We start from the raw sequence: 25,355 nt of genomic DNA, 5'->3' as shown, positions 1-25,355 counted from the left end.
GACTGTGTGGATCACAATAAACTGGAAATTTTTATATTAGATTTTATTTTTTTTTAATTCTGAAAGATGACCAGTGTGACTAACTTCAGTGAAACCAATTTTACCATACTAATAACTAACTGAGATCCCTTTAGACAATTTTCTAAAATCCTAGTAGAGTCAACTCAGAATTTACTTATACAATAAAATTCATTTTTGTTGTTTTTTTTTTAAGGGCCAGTAGATAAGACTGTGTGGGTACAGGGAAACAATAGAAAGGAAAGGAAAGTTTAGAATTATCAATATTCTCTTTCACTTGGACAAAAAAAGGAAAATGTATCACTAACATGAAAACTAGAAGTATGTTTGGTGATAGAATGAACCTAATTATCCCTAGAAATGAGTGTTTTTATCTAGTAAAACAAGAAGAAAAAGACAAAATGACATGAGAATTCACACAAAACTTAACAGGAAGCAAAAAATGGAGACATGGGGAACGAAAAGAAAAACTGGGAAGGAAAAAGGATGAAATTTTATTTCTCCCATCCATTTCTCCTACTCCCTTCTCAGGCACAGTGTCAATCTTGCAAACTCCTTCCTCAGAACACCTACAGAATACATTTTAATGTCATTGTGCCATATTCAGGATGGCCCAGAGAAGAGCTTGATACAATAAAAAAAAATACTCAGGTCTAAAACATGTCTCATTCCTTTATTCATATTCAGCTAATATTTTTGAGTGCTTGCTGCACTGGACATTGTCCTTGATGCATGGGACAGACAAGACAAAAAAATAGACAAAGATAGCCATCCTTGAGGGACACATTCATTCTAGCAGGAGAGACAGGAAATAAACTGGAAAACAATAAAAATGAACTTACATAGACTATTGTGTGTATGTGTGTGTATGTGTGTGTGTGTATGTGTTAGTTGCTCAGTTGTGTCCAACTCTGCTACCCCCTGGACTTTAGCCAGCCAGGCTCCTCTATCCATGGAATCCTCCAGGTAAGAATACTGAAGTGGGTTGCCATTTCCTTCTCCAGGGGATCTTCCCAAACCAGGGTTTGAAGCTGGGTCTCCTGCATTGCAGGCAGATTCTTTACCATCTGAGCCACCAGGGAACCCCATATATAATATTAGAAAGTGCTAAGTGTTATGGAATAAAGAAAAAGTAGAACAGGGTAGCATGAATGGGGATGTTTGGAGTCAGGAGTCACTGAGAAGAGACTTGAAGGAGTAACATGAGTAATTGGAAGGTAGGTAAGGACAGTGTTTCTGGCTAGAGAAAGAGTACAGAGACACTAAGATAGGAGAAGCCCACTGTGTTTGGGGAACATCAAGCATACCAATGTGGCTTCAGAGTGAGGAAGGAGTACAGGAAAAGTTGAGTTTAGAGAGATTACAGGGCCCAGATCTTTGGGAACTCACTGAAGTTTGGACAAAGAAGTGATGTGATTTGACTTACGTTTCTAAAGAATCTCTTTGGCCTGGAATTAAAATAAGTTATACAGGAGCAATGTAGGAGCAAGGAGATATGTTCAGAAATAATTTTAACAATCTAGAAGAGAGATGGGGCTTCCCATGGCATAGTGGTAAAGAATCCATCTGCCAGTGCAGGAGATCCAGGGCAGGAGACATAGGTTTGATCCCTGGGTAGGGAAGATTCTTTGGAGTAGGAAATGGCAACCCACTCCAGGATTTTTGTCTAGAAAATCCCATGGACAGAGGAGTCTGGTGGGCTACAGTCCATGAGGTCGCCAAGAGATGCAACTAAGCACCTAAGCACACAGGCACACAGGTGAGAGACGATGGTGGCTCAGAAGAAGGTGCTCACTGTGGAAGTGTAAAGTGGTCTAATTTTAAGAAGTATTGAATGTAGAGTCAGAAGTTCCTGGTGAACTAGATATGGGTGTAACAGAAAGAAAGGAGTGAAGAATGATGCCAAGGTTTTTGACCTGAGTAAGCAGAAGAATGGAGTTGCCATCAACTGATATGGGGAATACCACAGGTGATGGAGACTTGTTGGGGAAGATCAGGAGTCTGGGCTTAGTCATCTTGAGGTTGAGATGTTCATGAGACATCCAAGTGAAGATGTTGAGTAGGCTGTTGGACACTGAATCTGAAACTCAGGAGATAGCCTTGGCATGGAGATGCAGATTTGGAGGTTGTCTGCATGTAAATGGTATTAAAGCTTTGAGAATTGATAAAATCACACAGGGAGTAAAAATAGAAAGATTTTAAAAATATGAAAAAGAATATAGAAAGAAAGGACAAAGGACTAAGACCTGGAGATTCCAGTATTAGGAAGTTGTGGGCATGGGGAGAAGAGTGTGCTGCTCAAGGAGAAGGTAAAGAAAATACATCAAGAGGGAGGAAGTAATCAACTGTATCAGATGCTACTGATAGGTCAAGTAAGGTGAGAACTGAAAATTGTTCATTGGTGTCTATAGTGTGGAGATCACCAATAACTTTGACAAAGATCAGTTTGGGTGAAATAGGGAGTGGATGAGGAAGTGAAAGCCATCTGATCTCTGAGTCTCGGTTTCCTCACCTGGAAAACTGTGAGGAAACCTCTTGATTTAGGAAGACCAAGTAATATTTCTGCCCTCTTTACAAAAAAAAAAAAAAAAAGCCTCTTTGCAAAAAACCACCCAATAAATAGCACTAATACCCAAAAAAGATGTCCTCTTCATTATAGGGGACTGGAATGCAAAAGTAGGAAGTAACAGGTAAATTTGGCCTTGGAGTACAAAATGAAGCAGAGCAAAGGCTAACAAAGTTTTGCCAAGAGACTGTACTGGTCACAACAAACACAACAAGTGGTCTTCCAACAACACAAGAGAAGACTCTACACATGGACATCACCAGATAGTCAATACCAAAATCAGATTGATTATATTCTTTGCAGCCAAAGATGGAGAGGCTCCATACAGTCAGCAAAAACAAGACCAGGGGCTGACTGTGGCTCAGATCATGAACTCTTTATTGCCAAATTGAAACTTAAATTGAAGAAAGTAGGGAAAACCACTAGACCATTCAGGTATGACCTAAATCAAATCCTTTATGATTATACAGTGGAAATGACAAACAGATTCAAGGGATTAGATCTGATAGACAGAGTGCCTAAAGAACTATGGACGAAGGTTCATGACATTGTACAGGAGGCAGTGATCAAGACCATCCCCAAGAAAAAGAAGTCAAAAGGCAAAATGGTTGTCTGAGGAGGCCTTACAAATAACTGAGAAAGGAAGAGAAGCAAAAGGCAAAGGAGAAAAGGAAAGATGTACCCATTTGAATGCAGAGATCCAAAGATCAGCAAGGAAAGATAAGAATGCCTTCCTCAGTGATCAGTCCAAAGAAACAGAGGAAAACAATAGAATGGGAAAGACTAGAGATCTCTTCAAGAAAATTAGAGATACCAAGGGAACATTTCATGCAAAGATGGGCACAATAAAGGACAGAAATGGTATGGACCTAACAGAAGCAGAAGATATTAAGAAGAGGTGGCAAGAATACACACAAGAACTGTACAAAAAAGATCTTCATGACCCAGATAATCACAATGGTGTGATCACTTGCCTAGAGCCAAACCTGCTGGAGTACAAAGTCAAGTGGGCCTTAAGAAGCAACACTATGAACAAAGCTAGTGGAGGAGATGGAATTCCAGTTGAGCTATTTCAAATCGTAAAGATGATGCTGTGAAAGTGCTGACTCAATATGCCAGAAAATCTGGAAAACAGCAGTGGCCACAGGACTAGAAAAGGTCAGTTTTCATTCCAATACCAAAGAAGGGCAATGCCAAAGAATGTTCAGACTACCACACAGTTGCACTCATCTCGTACGTTAGCAAAGTAATGCTCAAAATTCTCCAAGCCAGGCTTCAACAGTACATTAACTGTGAACTTCCAGATGTTCCAGCTAGATTTAGAAAAGGCAGAGGAATCAGAGATCAAATTGCCAACATCTGTTGGATCATCAAAAAAGCCAGAGAATTCCAGAAAAACATCTACTTCTGCTTTATTGACTATGCCAAAGCCTTTGACTGTGTGGATCACAACAAACTGTGGAAAATTCTTCAAGAGATGGGAATACCAGACCATCTGACCTGCTTCCTGAGAGATCCGAATGCAGGTCAGGAAGCTACAGTTAGAACCAGGCATAGAACATTAGGCTGGTTCCAAATTGGGAAAGGAGTACCTCAAGGCTATATACTGTTACCCTGCTAATTTAACATATATGCAGAGGACATCATGAGAAATGCCGGGCTGGATGAAGCATAAGCTGAAATCAAGATTTCTGGGAGAAAAATCAATAATGTCAGATATGCAGATGACACCACCCTTATGGCAGTAAGCAAGGAAAAACTAAAGAACCCCTTGATGAAAGTGAAAGAGGAGAGTGAAAAAGTTGGCTTAAAGCTCAGCATTCAGAAAACTAAGATCATGGCATCCGGTTCCATCACTTCATGGCAAATAGATGGGGAAACAATGGAATCAGTGAAAGACTTAATTTGGGGGGCTCCAAAATCACTGCAGATGGTGACTGCAGCCATGAAATTAAAGACGCTTGCTCCTTCAAAGAAAAGCTATGACCAACCTACACAGCACATTTAAAAGCAGAGACATTATTTTATCAACAAAGGTCCGTCTAGTCAAAGCTATAGTTTTTTCAGTAGTCGTGTATGGATTTGAGAGTTGCAGTATAAAGAAAGCTGAGTGCTAAAGAATTGATGCTTTTGAACTGTGGTGTTGGAGAAGACTCTTGAGAGTCCCTTGGACTGCAAGGAGATAAACCAGTCAATCCTAAAGGAAATCAGTCCTGAATGTTCATTAGAAGGACTGATGCTGAAGCTGAAACTCTGATACTTTGACCACCTGATGGGAAGAACCGATGCACTGGAAAAGACCCTGATGCTGGGAAAGATTGAAGGTGGGTAGAGAAGGGGTTGACAGAGGATGACATGGTTGGATAGCATCACTGATTCAATGGACATGAGTTTGAGTAAACTCCAGGAGCTGGTGATGGACAGGGAGGCCTGGCTTGCTGCAGTCCATAGGTTTGCAAAGAGTCGGACACAACTGAACTACTGAACTGAACTGAAATAACATACAAGGAGCAAAAATTTTCTTTATGATGAAAGTAGCAGACAACTGGAAACCTGGACCAATATTTATGAAAATGGAATAGGGATGGAGGAATTGTAAATGACTTAGTAAAACTGAGGAAATATTTATTCAAAGTGTACCTATAGGTAAGAAGCAAGTTAATTTGTATGGTGCAACCTCAGAAAACCTCAGAATGGTTAAAGCATTAGAGGCACAAATGCCACTGAAGATGAAAGTTAGGTGTGAACTAGAAACAAGGCAGTTGTTCAAAAAACCGTATAGAACCATTAGAGCTCTAGGTCCCCAGGTCTGGAGGCAGGGTCCTGCCTTTCCCCTCCAATGAAGGAGGCAAGAGATACATTACATCAAGAAACTGAGTTGAGATGCTGTAGTCTGAGGGGTACCAGACACAGAGGAAGGTGAAGCCAAGCTGAAAAAAAATTATAAATTATGAGATTCCTAGACCTCTCTTCTCATTTACCTCCAGGTCGCTAACAACCAAGATACACTTTCCCAAACAGAAAATAATGGAATATTACTCTGGAGAAAATTAACTACCCCAGAAAAAATATCTTAAAGATCTTGACATTTTTGTGGAAGAAAATCCCATTGGGAAAAAGTGGCAGGTGCCTTAATTGCTCCCACAGTGACAAATGCTATCCACACACAATTTTAGTGCTTTATTCTTAAATGTGAACAGAAGTCCAAGAATCACCTGACATTCAAAGAAAGCTGCTGATGTGAAGGAGAAAAAAAAAAAAAAAAGAGCTCAAGTAAATAGAAGAAAAGAAAACAGAGTAATGCAGAGAGATATATAAATGTTCAAAGAAACTATAATTAATATACTTGGTGAGACAAGAGAAGGTATTATATCAATTAAACAAGAACAGGATCAAAGAGAACAAAAACAACAGAAGTAGGAAACATCTTAGGTAAAGATGTGGACATTAAATTTGAGGAAATACTCCAGACAGTAGGGGAAAAAATGGATAATAGAAGTGAAAAGATAAGAAAATTAAGATTCTTGGGAATTCCCTGGTGGTCCAGTGGTTAGGATTCTGGGCTTTCACTGCAGAGGGCCCAGGTTCAATCCCTGATTGGGGAAGTAAGATCCCACAAGCTATGTAGCCAAATAATAATAATAATATTATTATTATTATATCCAGGAAGTCCAACATTTATTTAACTAAAAGATCTTTAGAGAGAAAATAGATAAAATGGAAGAGAAAGTGAAAGTGAAGTTGCTCAGTCATGTCTGACTCTTTGCTACCCCATGGACTGTAGGCCGCAAGGCTTCTCTGGCCATGGAGTTTTCCAGGCAAGAATACTGGAGTGGGTTGCCCTTTCCTTCTCCAGGGGATCTTCCCGACTCAGGAATCAAACTCGGGTCTCCCTCCTTGCAGGCAGACTCTTTACCGTCTGAGCCACCAGGGAATCCCTAAACGGAAGTAAGGTAGTTATCAAAAGGAAAAAAAAAAAGAAAACTTCCAAATTTAAAGAACATGAATTTCTAGATCAATAGTGCCCACCAAGTACCCAGGATAATAAATAGATCAAGTCCCACACAAAGTAATGTTATAATGAAATTTCACAAGTGAAAAGATAAGGAAAAGCATCCTAAAATAGTCCATAGCATTCATAGCATGTACACAGAAAGGATTGAGAATAAGGATTGTCTAGGGGTTCTCACTCCAGTACTCTTGCCTGGAGAATCCCAGGGATGGAGGCGCCTGTTGGGCTGCTGTCTATGGGGTCGCACAGAGTTGGACACGACTGAAGCGACTTAGCAGCAGCAGCAGGGGTTCTCAACAGCAAAATTGAGATCCAAAACATCATGCAACAAGGTTTCAAAGTTCTAAGCAAAAAAAATGGAAGGCAAACTGTCAACCAGGAGTGAGGAAAAAAATAGCTTTTTGACTTTGTTATCTCCCAAATATAATTCCTCAAAAGCTACTGGAAAATGGGCTCCACCATTAAAAAAAAAAAAAAAAAGAGGAGAAAGAGAGCAACGAAGAGGAAGCCGTGGATCCAACTCATTCAAGAGAAAAAGGGAATTTTCAGGATGAAACATATGAAACATAGCTAAAGGTGATGTGCGGCAGGCACAGAGCGCACGAGCGCAGGCTGTAGTGGAAGGATGGGGGCCTTAGATGGGATGTTGCCAGGAAAAACGGGAAACTGAATTTCCCACAGACTTAACCAAAACAGAAAGCTGTATCTTTAGAGAAAGTGTTAGTTGCTCAGTGATGTCTAACTCTTTGCAATCCCATGGACCATAGCCCACCAGGCTCCTCTGTCTACGAAATTCTCCAGGCAAGAATACTGGAGTGGGTTGCCATGATACTTGCACAAACTATGGGAAGTATAATGAAGTAATTGTCAACTAAAGGAAAATGAAAAGGTATAGAAGACAGGAAATGTAATCATTGTAAACTACTCTGCTCAGCAGTGGACATTAAGCATCAGGCATTGAAATGAACACAGAATCCATGACGTGAACCCTAAACTGAGATGTGAATATATTGGGAAGATAGGATAGACAGGTGTATGGTAGGAGCTCACCTCCACAAGAAGTCAGTGGATAATGTCTTTAAAAAGCTGGGCCAAGAGAATACTGTGTAGATATTGTTGAGAAACATAGAGATTAATATCAGAATAAACAGCTACATATATGCTGGACGTGGTTTTCTCCTCTGGGGTGCAGGCACAGTTGAAAGAATGCTGCTTTGTTTACGAGCCTTTTGGCATCGACTCTTTAAACATTCTGTGTGTGTTACTTTGATAAAGCTCGAGATTAAAACAATACCCACACACATACACAGAAGTGAGATAAAAATGCCAGTGGTATTGAGTTGTCAATATTAATTATGATACTGTGGCTGTCAAGTCCAGGCACAGTGCTGGGAGGTTAGAAATACACATTCAGTGCCAATTTTCCTACCCAGATTCCATGATGAGAAGCCAACCCATTTCTCATCACATCCCTCCAGAAATATGCCAGCACCAGAGACCCACCCACCACTTCCTAAACGAGCCATGCCAGACTCCTTCCCTTGGTGGCCTCCAAAGCAGGCTGTGCCAGATAACCAATTGTAAGATGAAAAGAAAACATAATTTCCATTTATTTTATATATCATTATTTTTAAAGTTTCTATTTATTGTGTATATTTTATTTTTTCTGTTTTTAAGCTATCCACTGGTTTAATTTCAGACATTAAAAAGCAGTAAAAATATATAGAAGATTCCTATCTACCCCATACTCAGATTCCTTAAGTGTTTTCAGTTTCAGTTCAGTTGCTCAGTTCTGTCCAACTCTGTGTAACCCCATGGACTGTAGCATGCTAGGCCTCCCTGTCCATCACCAACTCCTGGAGTTTACCCAAACTCATGTCCATCGAGTCGGTGATGCCATCCAACCATCTCATCCTCTGTCATCCCCTTCTCCTCCTCTGTCATCCCCTTCTCCTCCTGCCCTCAATCTTTCCCAGCATCAGGGTCTTTTTCAATGAGTCAGCTCTTCGCATCAGGTGGCCAAAGTAATGGAGTTTCAGCTTCAACGTCAGTCCTTCCAATGAACACTCGGGACTGATCTCCTTTAGGATGGACTGGTTGGACTCTCAAGAGTCTTTAACACCACAGTTCAAAAGCATCAAGTCTTCAGCGCTCAGCTTTCTTTATAGTCCAACTCTCACATCCATACATGACTACTGGGAAAACCATAGCCTTGACTAGACTGACCTTTATTGGCAAAGTAATGTCTCTGCTTTTTAATATGCTGTCTAGGTCGGAGAAGGCAATGGCACCCCACTCCAGTGGTGGTGCCTGGAAAATCCCATGGACGGAGGATCCTGGCAGGCTGCAGTCCAGGGGGTCGCTAAGAGTCGGACACAACTGAGTGACTTCACTTTCACTTTTCACTTTCCTGCATTGGAGAAGGAAATGGCAACCCACTCGGTTGTTCTTTCCTGGAGAATCCCAGGGACGGGGGAGCCTAGTGGGCTGCCGTCTATGGGATCACACAGAGTCGGATACGACTGAAGTGACTTAGCAGCAGCAGCAGGTTGGTCATAAGTATTCTTTGAAGGAGCAAGCGTCTTTTAATTTCATGGCTGCAGTCACCATCTGCAGTGATTTTGGAGCCCAAAAAAATAAAGTTAGCCACTGTTACCACTGTTTCCCCATCTATTTGCCATGAAGCGATGGGACCCGATGCCATGATCTTAGTTTTCTGAATGTTGAGCTTTAAGCCAACTTTTTCACTCTCCTCTTTCACTTTTATCAAGAGGCTCTTTAGTTCTTCTTTGCTTTCTGCCATAAGGGTGGTATCATCTGCATATCCGAGGTTATTGATATTTCTCCCAGAAATCTTGACTCCAGCTTGTGCTTCATCTAGCCCAGCATTTCTCATGATGTACTCTGTACAGAAGTTAAATAAGCAGGATGACAATATACAGCCTTGACGTACCCCTTTTCCTATTTGGAACCAGTCTGTTGTTCCATGTCCAGTTCTAACTGTCTTTAAGTGTTAGCATTTTATATAACCGCTGTGTTAATAACTTAGTCATGCCTGCCTCTTTGTGATCTCATGGACTGTAGCCCAAGAGGCTTCTGTGTCCATGGGATTTCCCAGGCAAGAATACTGGAGTGGGTTGCTATTTCCTTCTCAGGGAGCTCTTCCCAACCCAGGGATTGAATCCAGGTCTTCTGCATTGCAGGCAGATTCTTTACCATCTGAGCCACCAGGGAAGCTCTATATAACCATTGTGTAAGTATCAAAATCTGGAAATTAACATTGATACAATAATACTGTTTAATCTATGGATCATATTCATATTTCTCTAACTGCCCCACTAATATTCTTTTCTGGTCCAAATCAACTCAAAATTTACATGTTGCTGTTCATTGTAATGTGTCTTTGGTCTCCTTTAAGCTGCATCAGTTCCTCAACTCTGTCTTTTGTAATTTTGACACTTTAGAAGACTATTAGCCAGTTATTTTTCAGAATGTCCCATGACTGGAGTTTGTCCATTAGTGATTAAATTCAGGTTAGGCATTTTTGGCAAGAGTACCACAGAAATGATGCTGTGTAATATAGCAGGGGGTACATACTGTCACATTTTCCCATTCCTGATGATGCTTTACTCTCTTGGTTAAGGTGATGCTTACCAGGTTTCTCCTAGTTTGTACCTTTTCCTTTAGTATATATTAGGTGTATGTGTTTGTGTTTGTGTGTGTGTGTGTGTGTTTATATTTATATCCCCAATGAGTATTTTTGAGAGAGACACTTTGAAGCTATTCAAATATCTTGTTTCTCATTACAATTTTGCCTACTTGATTTTAGTACTCTTCACTGATGTCTGAACTAGTACTGTGGTGTTGGCTAAAGGGTGATTTTTCTATTTCCATCATACGTTCTAAATTTTTTAGTTGGCATTCTACTGCAAGGAAGAGCTTCCCCTTCTCCTCCATTATTCAATTATTGAATAGTTTTATTCAGTTATTTTTATCAGTATGAACTCATGGACGATTTTTTCCTTAATTTATGATTCATTACCATCATTAATTTGTTGCTGCAATTATCCCAGATATGGCCATTTGAAGGATCTTTGACACGTCTTTTGTGTTTTTTTGACATGTCTGCATCTTTTTTTAAGGACTTTTTTGGCTTCCCAGCACAAAGTGTTCCAAGCTCACCTGTGCTTTCCCCAGCCCTGTAATCAGCCATTTCTCTAAGGAGTCTTGGTTTCTTTCAATGGAGAATAGTATATTGAAGCCAAGATGTGGATACCATTATATATATTTTATAATATATGAGCTTGGTAGTACAGGTACTTATTTCATATATTAACCATGTATTTTTAATTGATTGAGAAGCACAATAAATTATTTTTTGCAAAACATTGATCTTTGTTTAAAAAACAGAAGCCATGGAAGCCATGATGGGATTAATAGCTCTTGCTCACTTGTACAGCATGATGCCCCTTTCTCTGGCACTTACCTTTTCCTGCCGTATGTCATAGACAGAAATTCTCTCTGTCAAGTCTGTCTGTCCTTCAACTTTTCCTGCATTGAAAGAGGTTCATGTATACACGCTGCATGGCAGTGAAGGCCAAACAGGGAGTGTTGCCATGTCCCAGAGAAGCACTATGTGGTCACACGCACACTGGGCAGCCCCTATATAACATGCTGCTCTCGGGAAACAGAGAAAGATTCTTGTGGTTCCCAAAAGAGCTCTGCAATCAACATTTCACTCCTTAAATGTAACCATAATGCTCTATCAGGGCCTCTGGGTTCTCTTTGCTGGACACAAGTCTGTCATTTCTAACTTGCTGAAGTGTTATTTGTGGTTAAAAGCAGACAGGAGCCAGACTGCTTACTTTCAAATCCTGGCCCCAATACACAGATTAGCTGGGTGATTTTGAGTGACTTACTCCCCTTATTGTGCCTCAGTTTCTTCACATGCAAAACAAGATAATAAGAACAACAGACCTACTCTCTAAGACTGTAGTGCCAATAAAATGAGTTAATATACATAAAGTGTTTAGAATAAGCCAAGTACATTATATGTGCTAAATTAGTGTAAACAATTATCATTATTACTCCAGAAGACTGAAGATCTGTATATCTATGTGAGGGAGCCTCATAAAACATGGCATAGAAATATATAAAAGTTCAGGGCATAAAGGATTAGGTCAAACTAGGGCTATGTGTCTAAAGACCAGTCCCCCAAGAGGGACAATTCATTCTACCTTTTCAGTCACTGACTCCCTCTCATTGCTCTTTGCCTCACAGGCAGGCATGCCTTTCCCCTGAGGCACAGGAAGTATGCTGGACATGGATGAGGTGGCTTTGGGTGGCTGAGAGGAGCTGGACAAAAGCCAGAGTAGACTTGAGACCTTTTCCTTCCGTGATAAAGTTTTATAAAGTCAAAGATTTAGAAATAAGAACATATTGCTTTAAAGTGAATGTTTTACTATGGTATAGAAGAGAGATTTGCATAAATTTCTGTGCTAAAGCCAAGGCCTTCTAATAGTGTTTGCTTCTGTGCCCACCTTAGTGGGTCATGTGGTCAGAATATTTAAGAAGCACCATCTATGAAATAGTTCTAGTGAAGAAAATAAGGGGAAACAGCCATCTTTGAGTGGGAGGTGGAAAAACTCAGAAATGGGAAAGAAAGGCCACCTAAAAAGAGAGATTAAGGGTCCTAGACAAGCAAACAAATGTAGAAAAGTGAAGTAGGTACAAGGAAGAGAAGTGGGCGTGCCTGGGGACAAGCCAGCCTCCTCTGCAATGGCCCTTGCGGTGAATGTTGCCCAGCTCCTTCTGGGCCTGGCTTACATTCGAACATAGAGAACAGCAGGTGCCTCATTTGGAAATATTCACAGAGTGAGTAGCTCCTCTTTTTACCAGGTAGTTCACCGAAAAGCTGAGAAAATCATTCCGCTCCATGTCAAGTTTAAAAGTCGCCTTTTGTTTAATTACCAGATACCTGACAAATATAGATAAGCACTACAGAGCCAAAATGGATTTGGGGCTGCCAGGGAGTTGCATCTGCTGTAGGCATAGAGGTTTTAATATCATTAAGACAGCATCTCCTTCCAGACGTCTCCCATGGTAGAATCAGGAAGTAAATCCAGCTCTACGCTTTTAAAGAAGCAATAAAGATTGCCTCCTGTTACAGCATGAAACTGGATTTGCCAGTAGAAAATCTCATTAGGGTAAACATTTTTTACTCTTATCAATCCTCTGCCAAGTTGGCTTGCTTTATTCTTTCCTCCAGAAGATAAAATTCCTTTTAAAGTAAAGTTTAAAGCCTGTCCCAAGAAGCTGATACACAGACAGTTGTATAAATAAAAGCTCCAGACAGGATAATAGAATAAGAAGCTAATGTCAGCTTCCCACATCTGACTGTCTGACTGATGAGGTTGACAGTCACACAATTTAAAAGATCAGGAATTTGAGACTTGAGTCAGGTAATCTACAAGGCAATGACAGGTACTCCCAAGTATAAAAATAACCACTGATAATGGATACAGAAATATTAGGCACCATGTAGAATGGGTGGATTTTTGTTAAATTTATTTTTTAGTATCTCAGTGAACATTTAGAAAACTATTCTTTATTTGTTTTGCATTTCCTTTTGATATGCCTAAAGGCTTTTTCCTCAGTTGACAGAGATACTTTAAGCCTCTACATGTTTCAAATAGCATAATCAAAAGAGTGGGAATAAAATATACAAATATAGGGGACTTCCCATGTGGTCTAGTGGTTAAGACTCTGCTTCCAGTGCAGGGGCACAGGTTCAATTCCTGGTCTGGGAACTAAGATCCCACATGCCATGCGGTGTGGTCAAAATAAATAAATAATAAAAAACAAAAGTTTCTTGAACTGTAACACATGTTTTAAAACATACAAATATAGACGAAAAGGAAGGGGAAAACATATTCTGCTTCATTTGGTTTGAGCAGGGGGCTAGTTTTAGAGGAAATGTACAAATCTGGCTTCATCAACTTTTTCATCTCTCTTTGAGCTTCAATTGCTTCAAATGTGAAATGGAAGTGTAATGACACCACCTCACAGGGCTATAGTAAAATTCAAATGCAATAATGCTGGTAATGTGCCCAGCACATAGTAGGCACTCAACAGACTTGCACTATCCCTGGGCCCTTTCTTGGTGGTGTGCCCAGAAAGACCCTTTCTGAGCATGGTGAAAATAGTTAATTGTCTGCCCAGTAGACATTACTCCTCAGGTATCCACATTTTCACGTGGGCGATGACCCTTCCCAGACTGCCAGTTGACCCGGAGGAAGGCTGCTTCCTTTCTTTTGGCCAGACCTCAGTTCTGAGGTGAGCTCTGGATTGTGTTAACACAATCAGCCCGACTAGAGTCACTGGCTCATGTGACTGAAGCAACCTAATTAGAATGAATCTCAGGAATGTTGGAATACTGAGGCAAAAGGGCCCTGCTGAGTATGGATAAAAAAACCCACAATGCCGTAAATACTACCAAGAGCCACCCTAATGTCATGAGGGAAACCAACCCGAGGATAGCAGAGAGTTAGAAAAGTTGATTCTCAACAACTTGGTTGTTGCAACTACCAATTCTGAACTTTGTTTGACCTCTGTATTTCCAGTGACAAGAGCCAATAAATTTCTTTTACAATTTAAAAACTTTCTATTGAGTTTTCAATAACTTCTCCCATTAAAAAAAAAAAAGCCCTGAAACCTAATTGTTTCAAACCAGGAAGTTTGAAACATCCTCATTTCTCAGTGAGAAGAACTACAACCCACAACTCAAGAGGATCACAAAGTAAAAAGCTAATAATTCTCAAATTTTCAGATATTTTATGCATTATAGCTGATTGAAAGTATCTATAACTTCTATCATGTCTTTCTATTTGTTGCTGATACATGTTATAGTCATATATCAGAAATTTCTACTGTAACTGTTCCTAGTATATAAGGACTGTTTTACCTAGCTATTCTAAAATTAGAATTGGTTCTATCAAATACATGTACATGGCAGATTAATTTCCTTATTTATTTCTGCATACATTTTGTAGATCATTCATCCTGGTACATTCACTAGAAAAAAAATCTGGTTATTCACAATCAGGTGTTCATGGGAATGTCATCTGTAGAAGAGATAAGCAGCTGGTAACCCTTGCTTTGAGAATTTTCTAGGCTGTTGCTATAGCCAGAGTGTTTGTGTCCCTGCATAATCCATATGTTGAAACCTAACCGCCAAAGTGATGCTAGTAAGAGGGCCTTAGTAAGTGACTAGCCCAGGAGGGTGCAGCCCTCATGAAAGTGATTAGTGCCCTTATAAAAGAGACCACATAGAGCTGCCTTACCCCTTCCACATGTGACAATACAGTGAGAAGGTGGCTGTCTATGAACCAGGAAGACAACTCTCACCAGATAACAAATCTGCCAGTGCCTTGACCTTAGACTTCCCATGCTCCAGACTGTGAGAAATGAATGTTTGCTGTTTAAGCCATCTGTGATATTTTGTCATATGTGTATATATATGTGTGTGTGTGTGTGTGTGTGTGTGTGTATGCATGTATGTATAGTATATTTGTTATAGGGGTTCCCAGGTGGCTCAGTGATAAAGAATCTGCCTGTCATGGTGGGAGACATAAGAGACTCAGGCTAGATCCCTGGGTGAGGAAGATTCCCTGGAATAGGAAATGGCAACCTGTTCCAGTATTCTTGCCCGGAAAATGCCATGGACAGAGGAGCCTGGTGGCTATAGTCCATGGGGTTGCAAAGAGTCAAACACAGCTGAACAGCTGAACACAACAACACATATATGTTATAGCAGCCCAAATGGACCAAGACAGCTGAATTCTATGATAAAATTTGTGGGGCTTAATTGATGAGAGCAAAACTTTTAATATTTTAGAAGAAAAGAGATCTTTTCCCAAATTTTAATTTTTTAAATTTATCAGAGAGATCTCCACATGAGGAGAATATACATATTCAAACTATTAAACATGCTTTTTTAAAGATTGACTAGTAACACTGTCAAAAGAAATCTCAGGAAATAATCCACTAATGCATATAACTTTTAGCTTCACAGATGAAGATACAAGTCAGGTATCTAGGAAATAAATTTAACCCCAAAGTTTCAGTTCACTTAGTTTTTTTGTTTGTTTCTTTAAATCTGTTTATTTGTTGCCTTACTCTAGACAAACTTTAAGGCAATGAGTTTAATTGTTCTCCTTTCAAATGTTTTCATTTTTTTTAATAATTTTATTTATTTATTTAATTTTTGGCTGCACTGAGTCTGGCTTGCTGCTTGTGGGCTTTCTCTAGTTGCAGCGAGTCGGGGCTACTCTTCGTCGTGGAATGAGGGCTTCTCTTGCGGTCGCTTCTCTTGTTGCAGAGTTCAGGCTCTAGGGCACACAGGCTCAGTAGTTGTGGTGCAGTCTTAATTGCTCTGAGGCATTTGGAATCTTCCTGGACCAGGGACTGAACCCATGTCCCCTGCATTGACAGGCAGATTCTTACCCACTGTATCACCAGGGAAGTTCTCAAATGTTTTTAAATGAATTAGAATGCATTCCACTGTTCACAAATCCTATACAATTTGATCTGTGCAAGAAAGCACTGTACTCTCTACTCCTTGTGAATGCTGCCTCCCTTTCATCAGGACAGAAATCACCTCTTAAATTACCACCAGTTAGTTATTACCCAAACAGAAGGATTCCAAAAGTTTGAAAACACCTAGTTTTAATAGGAAATAGTAGGCACCATGCTAGATTATGTTGAAGGAAGAGGTGTAATTTTATGATCCATACTCTCCATTATTTCTTGGCATGTCAGCAGGCAGGAGCGATTCCAGGTGAGAAGCTGGAAAGACTGGACATAGTGATAAGAGGATTGCAGAGAAATAATGAGGATAGAGACATATTGAAAGATAAGAAAGCTAAGTCATTGCCTTAAGCAAGTCACTTGGCCATCCTTATCTAAATATAAAATGAACATTTGCTTTTTTGCCAGGATTAAAGAGCACATGTCTGATGCAGGAAGAAATAATATTAGAAGTACTCAGCACCAGGCAGTCTCCTCCTCTGTATCAGGGAGCTGAACAAGGAATGAGCAGAATCTCCAGGAGTGCCTGTTGGGGACAAAATCACAGCATTCAATCCTTACAGCAGGAAGCTGTCTTAATTTGCAAGTTCTGCAAATAGGATTTTGTGGTTTTGGAGCTTATTCAGTTTGAGACAAGGCAAAAGATGGACGAGGGGAGTGGCATCACAGAGGAAGGTCGGAAAATGCCACAGAACTCAAATAAGTCCAAATAAAGTGTCTCTCAACCCCCGCCTCCACCCACTGATTCTTTTAAGGTAGGGATTGACCTAAGGATGGCCACACCTTTTTTTTAACTAGTCCTACAAAAGTAACCTAGTACCTCACTTCGGAACTTAGGGGTACTTCAGTTCAGTTCAGTTATTCAGTCATGTCAGACACTTTGCAACCTCATGGACTGCAGCACGCCAGGCTTCCCTGTCCATAACCAACTCCCGAATCTTGCCCAAACTCATGTCCATCGAGTCATTGATGCCATCCAACCATCTCATCCTCTGTCATCCCCTTCTTCTCCCGCCTTCAGTCTTTCCCAGCATCAGTGTCTTTTCCAAGGAGTCAGTTCTTCCCATCAGGTGGCCAAAGTATTGGAGTTTCAGCTTCAGCATCAGTCCTTCCAGTGAACACCCAGGACTGATCTCCTTTAGGATGGACTGGTTGGATCTCCTTGCAGTCCAAGGGACTCTCAAGAGTCTTCTCCAACACCACAGTTCAAAAGCATCAATTCTTCAGCGCTCAGCTTTCTTCACAGTCCAACTCTCACATCCATACATGACTACTTGAAAAACCATAGATGTGACTAGACAGATCTTTGTCGGCAAAGTAATGTCTCTGCTTTTTAATATTCTGTCTAGGTTGGTCATAAGTTTTTCTTCTAAGGAGCAAGCGTCTTTAATTTCATGGCTGCAGTCACCACCTGCAGTGATTTTGGAGCCCCCCAAAATAAAGTCTGCCACTGTTTCCACCATTTTCCCATCTATTTGCCATGAAGTGATGGGATCAGATGCCATGATCTTAGTTTTCTGAATGTTGAGCTTTAAGCCAACTTTTTTACTCTTCTCTTTCACTTTCATCAAGGGGCTCTTTAGTTCTTCGCTTTTGGCCATAATGTTGGTGTCATCTGCATATCTGAGGTTATTGATATTTTTCCTGGCGATCTTGATTCCAGCTTGTGCTTCATCCAGCCCAGCATTTCTCATGATATACTCTGCATATAAGTTAAATAAGCAGAGTGACAGTATACAGCCTTGACGTACTCCTTTTCCCATTTGGAACCAGTCTGTTGTGCCATGTCCAGTTCTAACTGTTGTTTCCTGACCTGCATACAGATTTCTCAAGAAGCAGGTCAGGTGGTCTGGTATTCCCTTCTCTTTAAGAATTTTCCAGTTTGCTGTGATCTACACAGTCAAAAGTTTTTGTGTCGCCAATAAGGCAGAAGTAGATGTTTTTCTGAAATTCTCTTGCTTTTTCTATGATTTTGCAGATGTTGATAATTTGATCTCTGATTCCTCTGCCTTTTCTAAATCCAGCTTGAACATCTGGAAGTTCACGGTTCCCATATTGCTGAAGCCTGGCTTGGAGAATTTTGAGCATTACTTTGCAATTGTGTGAGATGAGTGCAGTTGTGCAGTAGTTTGAACATTCTTTGGCATTGCCCTTCTTTGGGATTGGAATGAAAACTGACCCTTTCCAGTCCCGTGGCCACTGCTGAGTTTTCCAGATTTGCTGGCATATTGAGTGCAGCACTTTGACAGCATCATCTTTCAGGATTTGAAATAACTCAACTGGAATTCCATCACCTCCACTAGTTTTGTTCATAGTGATGTTTCCTAAGGCCCACTTGACTTTGCACTCCAGCATGTCTGGCTCTAGGTAAGTAATCACTTCATTGTGATTATCTGGGTCATGAAGACCCTTTTTGTACAGTTCTTCTGTGTATTCTTGCCACCTCTTCTTAATATCTTATGCATCTGTTAGGTCCATACCATTTCTATCCTTTATTGTGCCCATTTTTGCATGAAATGTCCTCTTGGTATCTCTAATTGTCTTGAAGAGATTTCTAGTCTTTCCTATTCTATTGTTTTCCTCTATTTCTTTGCATTGATCACTGAGGAAGGCTTTCTTATCTTTCCTTGCTGATCTTTAGAATTAAGCATTCAAATGGGTATCTTTCCTTTGCTTGTTTGCCTTTAGCTTCTCTTCTTTTCTCAGCCATTTGTAAGGCCTCCTCAGAGAACCATTTTGCCTTTTTGCAATTCTTTTTCTTGGGGATGGTCTTGATCATTGCCTCCAGTACAAGGTCACAAACTTCCATCCATAGTTCTTTAGGCACTCTGTCTATCAGATCTAATCCCTTGAATCTTTTGTCATTTCTACTATATAATCATAAGGGATTTGATTTAGGTCATACCTGAATGGTCTAGTGGTTTTCCCTACTTTTTTCAGTTTAAATCTGAATTTGGCAGTAAGAAGTTCATGATCTGAGACACAGTCAGCTCCCTGTCTTGTTTTTTGCTGACTGTATAGATCTCTGTTCGTTTCCAAGGCAAACCATTCAATATCACAATAATCCAACTCTATGCCCCAACTAGTAATGCTCAAAAAGCTGATACAAGACCTTCTAGCACTAACTCCCAAAAAAGATGTCCTTTTCATCATAGGGGATTGAATGCAAAAGTAGAAAGTCAAGAGATACCTGGAGTAACAGGCAAATTTAGTCTTGGTGAACAAAATGAAGCAGGGAAAAGGCTAACAGAGTTTTGCCAAGAGAACACACTGGTCATAGCAAACACCCTCTTCCAATAATACAAGAGAAGACTATACACATGAACATCACCAGATGGTCAATACCAAAATCAGATTGATTATCTTCTTTGCAGCCAAAGATGGAGAAGCTCTATATAGTCAAGTCATTCATACACATCATAAATTATAGTCATCAATGTATTAAATGCAAAGGTATGAACAGACCCACACACATGGCATCATACATTCACAAACATACAAGGCAGTCAATTAAGTGAATGCCCTGTTATTTTTTTGTCCCCAGCCTACCTTCTCCCACAATGTACTATGCACAAAGCCTTGCAGGATAACTAATCACAGAACTTTAAAGCTAAAAGTGGCCTTACATACTACCTACTGAGAACCTGCCCAAGCAATTACCTTTCTGAGTCTCAGATTTGTCATCAATAAAATAAAGATGAAAACATTACCCACCTAAACAGTTATTATAAGGACATAAGTTAATATAAGTTATTATATGCTCAGTTAATATCAGTCTGGTCATTTGTGTTGAAGAAACTGAGATTCAGCAAGGTTGGAGAACATGTCCAACTTCGTGACAGTGATGAGACAAAACCCAGAACCCAGAGTCTCCTGTGTGCTCTGGAAGGCAGATGGAGCCAGGCCTGTCCTCAGACAGTAGGCAAACCTTTAAGGCTAAACATGGCATCACTCCATTTATGGATACAGGTTTCCATTCCAGTGATGAAAGATGGTCCTCTATGTGCTGATGCTCAGCTGAGCACTGGGAGAGGTTTCTCCATAGCCAAGATGGTAAATGACTGACAGAGATCCAGGAGGAAACCTCGAAGTCACAGACCATGAATATAAACCACCACCACAAGCTTTTGAAGTTAAATAAGTAAATAAACAACTGAAGTTAGGTAAACAACAAACAAATAGCTAGTCTGGAGTAAAAACTATTTTTTCTCCTCTGATGAAACCAAGCCCCTACATTCTACCAGTGCCCCAGCCTCCACTGCAGTCCACTCCCCTTGAAAGAGCGCAACCATTTTTGGCCTCTAAAAATGGAAATTGTGTTTGGTTAAACCTAATATTTGTGAATTAACCTATAGCATGTTAGTATTTTAAAGTGGTGCTTTGCTTATTAGGGACTCTTCTTTCTTTTCTATTTTTTAAATCATTAAATTATGATAACACATTTACAGGCGACTTGGAAATAAAAAAGTTACATATAGTTCCTCTATATGTTACCATTATTATTTTGTGTATTTACTCTCAGCATTTTCTAAGCATAACTGAACTATTTATAATTGTTAATAACATTTGAGCTTTCAATTATGCCTTAAAACAATGAACTCCTAGCCTGTTTCCTCATCTAGAGTAAGAAGAAGCTGCCCTGGATTATCTCTAAGGTTTCTATTGTTTTTATCATTATGTGTCTGTATGGCCAGATTTAGTACATTTTATTTAATCAAAAAACTAATTTGTGCCTATTTGTATCTTTAGTCCCTACGGTTTATTGTTTATGCAGTATAACAACTTGCATAAAACTTTCAAAGTTCTAGGGAAAATTTCACATGAAAAAGGTTTAACGTGAACAGCTATTTTCTGCATGTTTCAGTTACTCAGTCATGGGGGCCAATTAGAAAAGTAAATATATTTATCAGCAAATTTCTTTCACTCAAAATAAGTAGTTTCACTTAGTCATTTCACATAAAATACATATTTTTAAACAGAGATGACCTATGTTACTGAATGAAGAATAACAACTTTAAAAAATAAAATGTTAAAATCTGAGCTTATTTGAGAAGAAACAACCAGGACCACATCCTGCTTACCTGTTACTCAGTTTGTGTTATTCTTTTAGAGTCACCCACCAGTTGGCCTACATACATTATCTCATGTCAAGCTTTGGAAGAATTCCACAGGATCAATACATCCTCACTTCACAGATAGAGAATGGGATATTCAGGGAAACAAACTCGACCTGTAACTTTCATAGTCAGTTCTGTGCCAAGGATCCAGGAAATAAGAGAGAGAGAGCTGTCTGTGTACTGTGGGCTAAATAATAATGATGGTTTCAACATGGAAACCATCATTTTCCAGCACTCTTGCCTGGAAAATCCCATGAACGGATGAGCCTGGTAGGCTGCAGTCCATGGGGTCGCTAAGAGTCGGACAGGACTGAGCGACTCAGCACACAGCACAGCACAGCACAGCACAGCATCTGGGGTGAGGCCCTAGGACCTGCATTTCTAACAGGTTCCCAGGGGCTGCTGCTAGTGGTCCAGAGGCCACACTTGAGCACTAGCAGTGTAGACAAGCACAGCGACCCTAAACCCAGGCTGCGCATGCAATCACCTGGGTTGAGTTTTTAAAATCTTGATGCCTGGCTTCACCCCCAGAGATTCTGATACAATAGACCTTCTGTGGAGCCCGGGTAGTGTCATTTTCCAAGCTCCCCAGGTCCTTTCGTGTGCAGTCAGAGTTGAGAGCCACTCGTGCTGAAGCTTCCTGGAAAAGCGGGGAGTCAGGGCAGAGGGAGCCACATTCAGTCCCGAACTGCCAGACTGAATCCGTTTGTTTGTCTGCATGTCCTTTCCCAGAGGCGGGTGGAAGCAATGCACTAGATGAGCTTCCTAACGTCATTTTCCCCACTCAGAATTGGTGCTCTGACTGGGATGCTTTAAAAATGCATTTCCCTGGTTATCAAGTAAAAGCTTCTAGACACCCATTGATTTTTTTTCTTAACAATGCTGCCCTCTAGTGTCCTTTAGTAGACTCGTGTTAAAAACCCACCTCATCTATCAGTACAGTGACTTTCTGTTAGAGAGCTAAATAACTTGGGGGATTTTTCTCTAACTTTAAAAAAAATTGAACAAATTTAATATGCATTAAACTAAATTTTACTTTGTGGCCACATGGATCTCCATCTGCTGGCTCTCCATTCTCTGCATTCCTCCCTGGATTCTGTGCAGCAGCCTCCTCCTCCCAGAGTTCTCTGCATTCCACCAGCCCTTCCCTGCAGAGTCAGCAGCCAGACTTATCAGGGAGCAAAGAAATCGCCCTCAACTAAAATGCCTGGGGCATGGGGGCATCTTGCATAGGCTCTTCCACACTCAGAACTGTTCTTTCTCGCCTTTTCCTCACTTCGTACCTTGTTTTCACTTGATTGAGAGTTTATTGAGTGCTATGCTGTGCTGTGCTTAGTTGCTCAGTCGTGTCCAGCTCTTTGCAACACTATGGACTGTAGCCTGCCAGGCTCCTCTGTCCATGAGATTCTCCAGGCAAGAATACTGGAGTGGGTTGCCATGCCCTCCTTCAGAGGCTCTTCTTGATCCAGAGATCAAACCCATGTCTCTTACATTTCCTGCATTGACAGGCAGCTTCTTTACCACCAGCACCACCAGTCATCAAACAGGGTCTCCCCTGTCTTCCTATGATGACTTCTCCAAACCTCCCAGGGTCGCGCCATCTTGCTTGAAGCATCCTTTCCACTCCAGGGGTTTTGTCCTCCGTCTTACTCTGTCCAGTCTCTCCCTCTCCATTCTCCCCAATCTCCTAGCCCACATCCTCAGTTAAATCCTCCATCTAGATTACTCTCAATGGCATATAGGCTTTCTCTTGCATCTTTCAGTTTTAAAATAAAAATCTCCTTTATCCTAAATACCCACTTTAGCTGCTGCCCTCTTTCTCTGCTCCATTCATTTCCTAACTTGAGTGCACCCAGGTTGTCTCTAATACCTTTCCTTCCTCATGCCCAATCTTCAGTCAGCTCCAGCCTGGCCTTGGTCCAAACGCACCAAGGACACTGACAACACTCTTTTCAGGGTCTTCATTGACCTCCAGCGTTCTGTGCCTTTCTGATTCAAATGCTCACGTTCCAATCTTTGGGCACAGGTCCTCCTGCAAGCCCTCTCCATTCTTGATTCCAAACGTCCCCACTCTGGCTTCCTTCCTACTCCTCTGGCTGCCAGTGACCCAGAACCCCACAGTGTACTCTTCCCAACTCCTGCTCTGGCTCTTCGAAACTCTTTTTGTTTTCTCTGGGCAGACTTGCCTTACATAGTCTCATTCACTCATGGATTTAAATACAATTAATAGACTGTTGATGAACAAATAGCTCACCTTCAGCCCAGGTTGTGCACTTATTATTATCCAGTTATCGCTACTTGACATCACCCCTCTGTCTCTCACAGGCATCTCTATTTTTGGCATGTCCTAGATGACTGGATGGCATCACTGACTCGATGGATATGAGTTTGGGTAAACTCCAGGAGTTGGTGACGGACAGGGAGGCCTGGCGTGCTGCGATTCATGGGGTCTCAAAGAGTAGGACACGACTGAGCGACTGAACTGAACTGAACTGATGAAGGACCCTGACTCTTCCTCCCAAACCTGTTCTTCCCTCAAGTTTCCTTGATTCCTCCTTTGCCTCACTTGCCATATACAGTCCTTGGGGATTCTATCCACAAAACAGATTTTGATCCGTTCAATGTCTGTCTTTGCTACCACCTCCCGATTTCAAGCCCCTTATCTCCTTCCAGGAATGCTACAGTAAACCTCCTAATGATCTTCCTGCTTCCTCCAGCCCTCACCTCACAACATGGTCAGATGGTGTTCTGAAATATATACTGCATCATCATTCCCTTACTTAGACATATTAGTGACTTCCCATCAAGCCCTGAATAACAAACACTGTTTGCCCTCTGCCAGCTTCATCATGTAGCCCTGCCTTCCTTCCTGACTCAGCTTTCTCCACCATGGCTTACTGACTGTGAGGTTCACCAAGATCTGTCCGGCCCCAGGGCCTTGACACATGCTGCCTAGAATGTTCTTCCCTTGTTCGTCACCTGACTGGTGCCTTTTTATTTTGTATGCCTAGACATTACTTCTTCCTTGACCAACTATATATGTCTTCCTTCTCATTCCTGATCTCAGCCCCCTATTTGCTTTCTTCATAACACATTACATTTTGTGGTTATCTACTTGTTTACATCTCCATCTTCCCCACTCAACTCTAAACTCCCTGAGTCCAGGAGCTTTGTATCTGTCTTACTCACAAATGAACCTAGTGCCTGGCAAATATTAGGCTGTTAGTACATTACAGGAAATAAGGGAATGAAGGAATGGGAAGCGTCACAACCTCCACTGCACCCTACCTGCTGTTGTCAAGACCTCGGTGACTCCCACATGGCCAAGCCACTGGACCACGTCCTGTGCTCATCTTACTTGATTATGGAGTAGAGACAGGGGAGCATCTTGGGTTCATTTATTCCCTGTTAACCTGTCAGTGTTTACCAACATGTTTGATTCGCCACAATATCTCCAGCACCCAGTACAGCAGACTCCTCATAAATCCTGTTGGTTGAATGAATATCTCAGCTCTGAATGAAACGGGATGTGAAAGGAAAGGGAAGTAGTACAACGATGGAGAGTTCCAAAGAGAGCATACTTAGGGGCAGATATTTAAGGAATGGCTTTGAATTTCCAGAAATGTTAGCACACGTATTCATTTCTATTTAAAGACAAGAAAAATGTTTCATGTAACTTTTTGTGTCTTGTTTGCTTGTAAAGGAAGAACTATCTTCATAGATTTGGTTGTTGAGTAATAAATTGATATTTAGGAGTCTTTCTCCAAGAAGGAAAAATATTTTCTTTACATGCCGAATTCTACCTCTGTTGGGTAGACTCTGGTGAGTAAAAGCATTCCGATCTTCCAAACAAAGACCAAGGGCAATTTAAAATGCTTTATGTAAGTCAAACAAGCAAGGAAGCTAGGACCCTAACCCTCACTGTCTCATTCCAAATCCTGTCCCTGATCAATTAAGACAGTGCTTGCTGGTGAGAAATAAAATAACACATCTACTCAATTAAAGTTTGAGACAAGGATTTGATTCTGCTGAAGGACATGTAACCTACCAGGTA

General features: G+C 40.8%; 1 protein-coding gene and 1 non-coding gene across 4 annotated transcripts in view; both read left to right on the top strand.

Annotated features, from left to right (window-relative positions):
• Positions 1-25,355, top strand: part of KCNAB1 (potassium voltage-gated channel subfamily A regulatory beta subunit 1) — a 461,725-nt gene that overhangs the window by 411,705 nt on the left and 24,665 nt on the right. The window lies entirely within an intron of this gene.
• On the top strand, positions 6,117-6,189 carry TRNAE-UUC. Its single transcript has one exon. It is a non-coding gene; the product is annotated as a tRNA-Glu (tRNA).

Source organism: Bubalus bubalis, chromosome 1, assembly GCF_019923935.1.
Source record: "Bubalus bubalis isolate 160015118507 breed Murrah chromosome 1, NDDB_SH_1, whole genome shotgun sequence".
Taxonomy (NCBI): domain Eukaryota; kingdom Metazoa; phylum Chordata; class Mammalia; order Artiodactyla; family Bovidae; genus Bubalus; species Bubalus bubalis.
The sequence above is the reverse complement of the archived record's forward strand: the minus strand, read 5'-3'. Positions and strand labels throughout refer to the sequence as shown.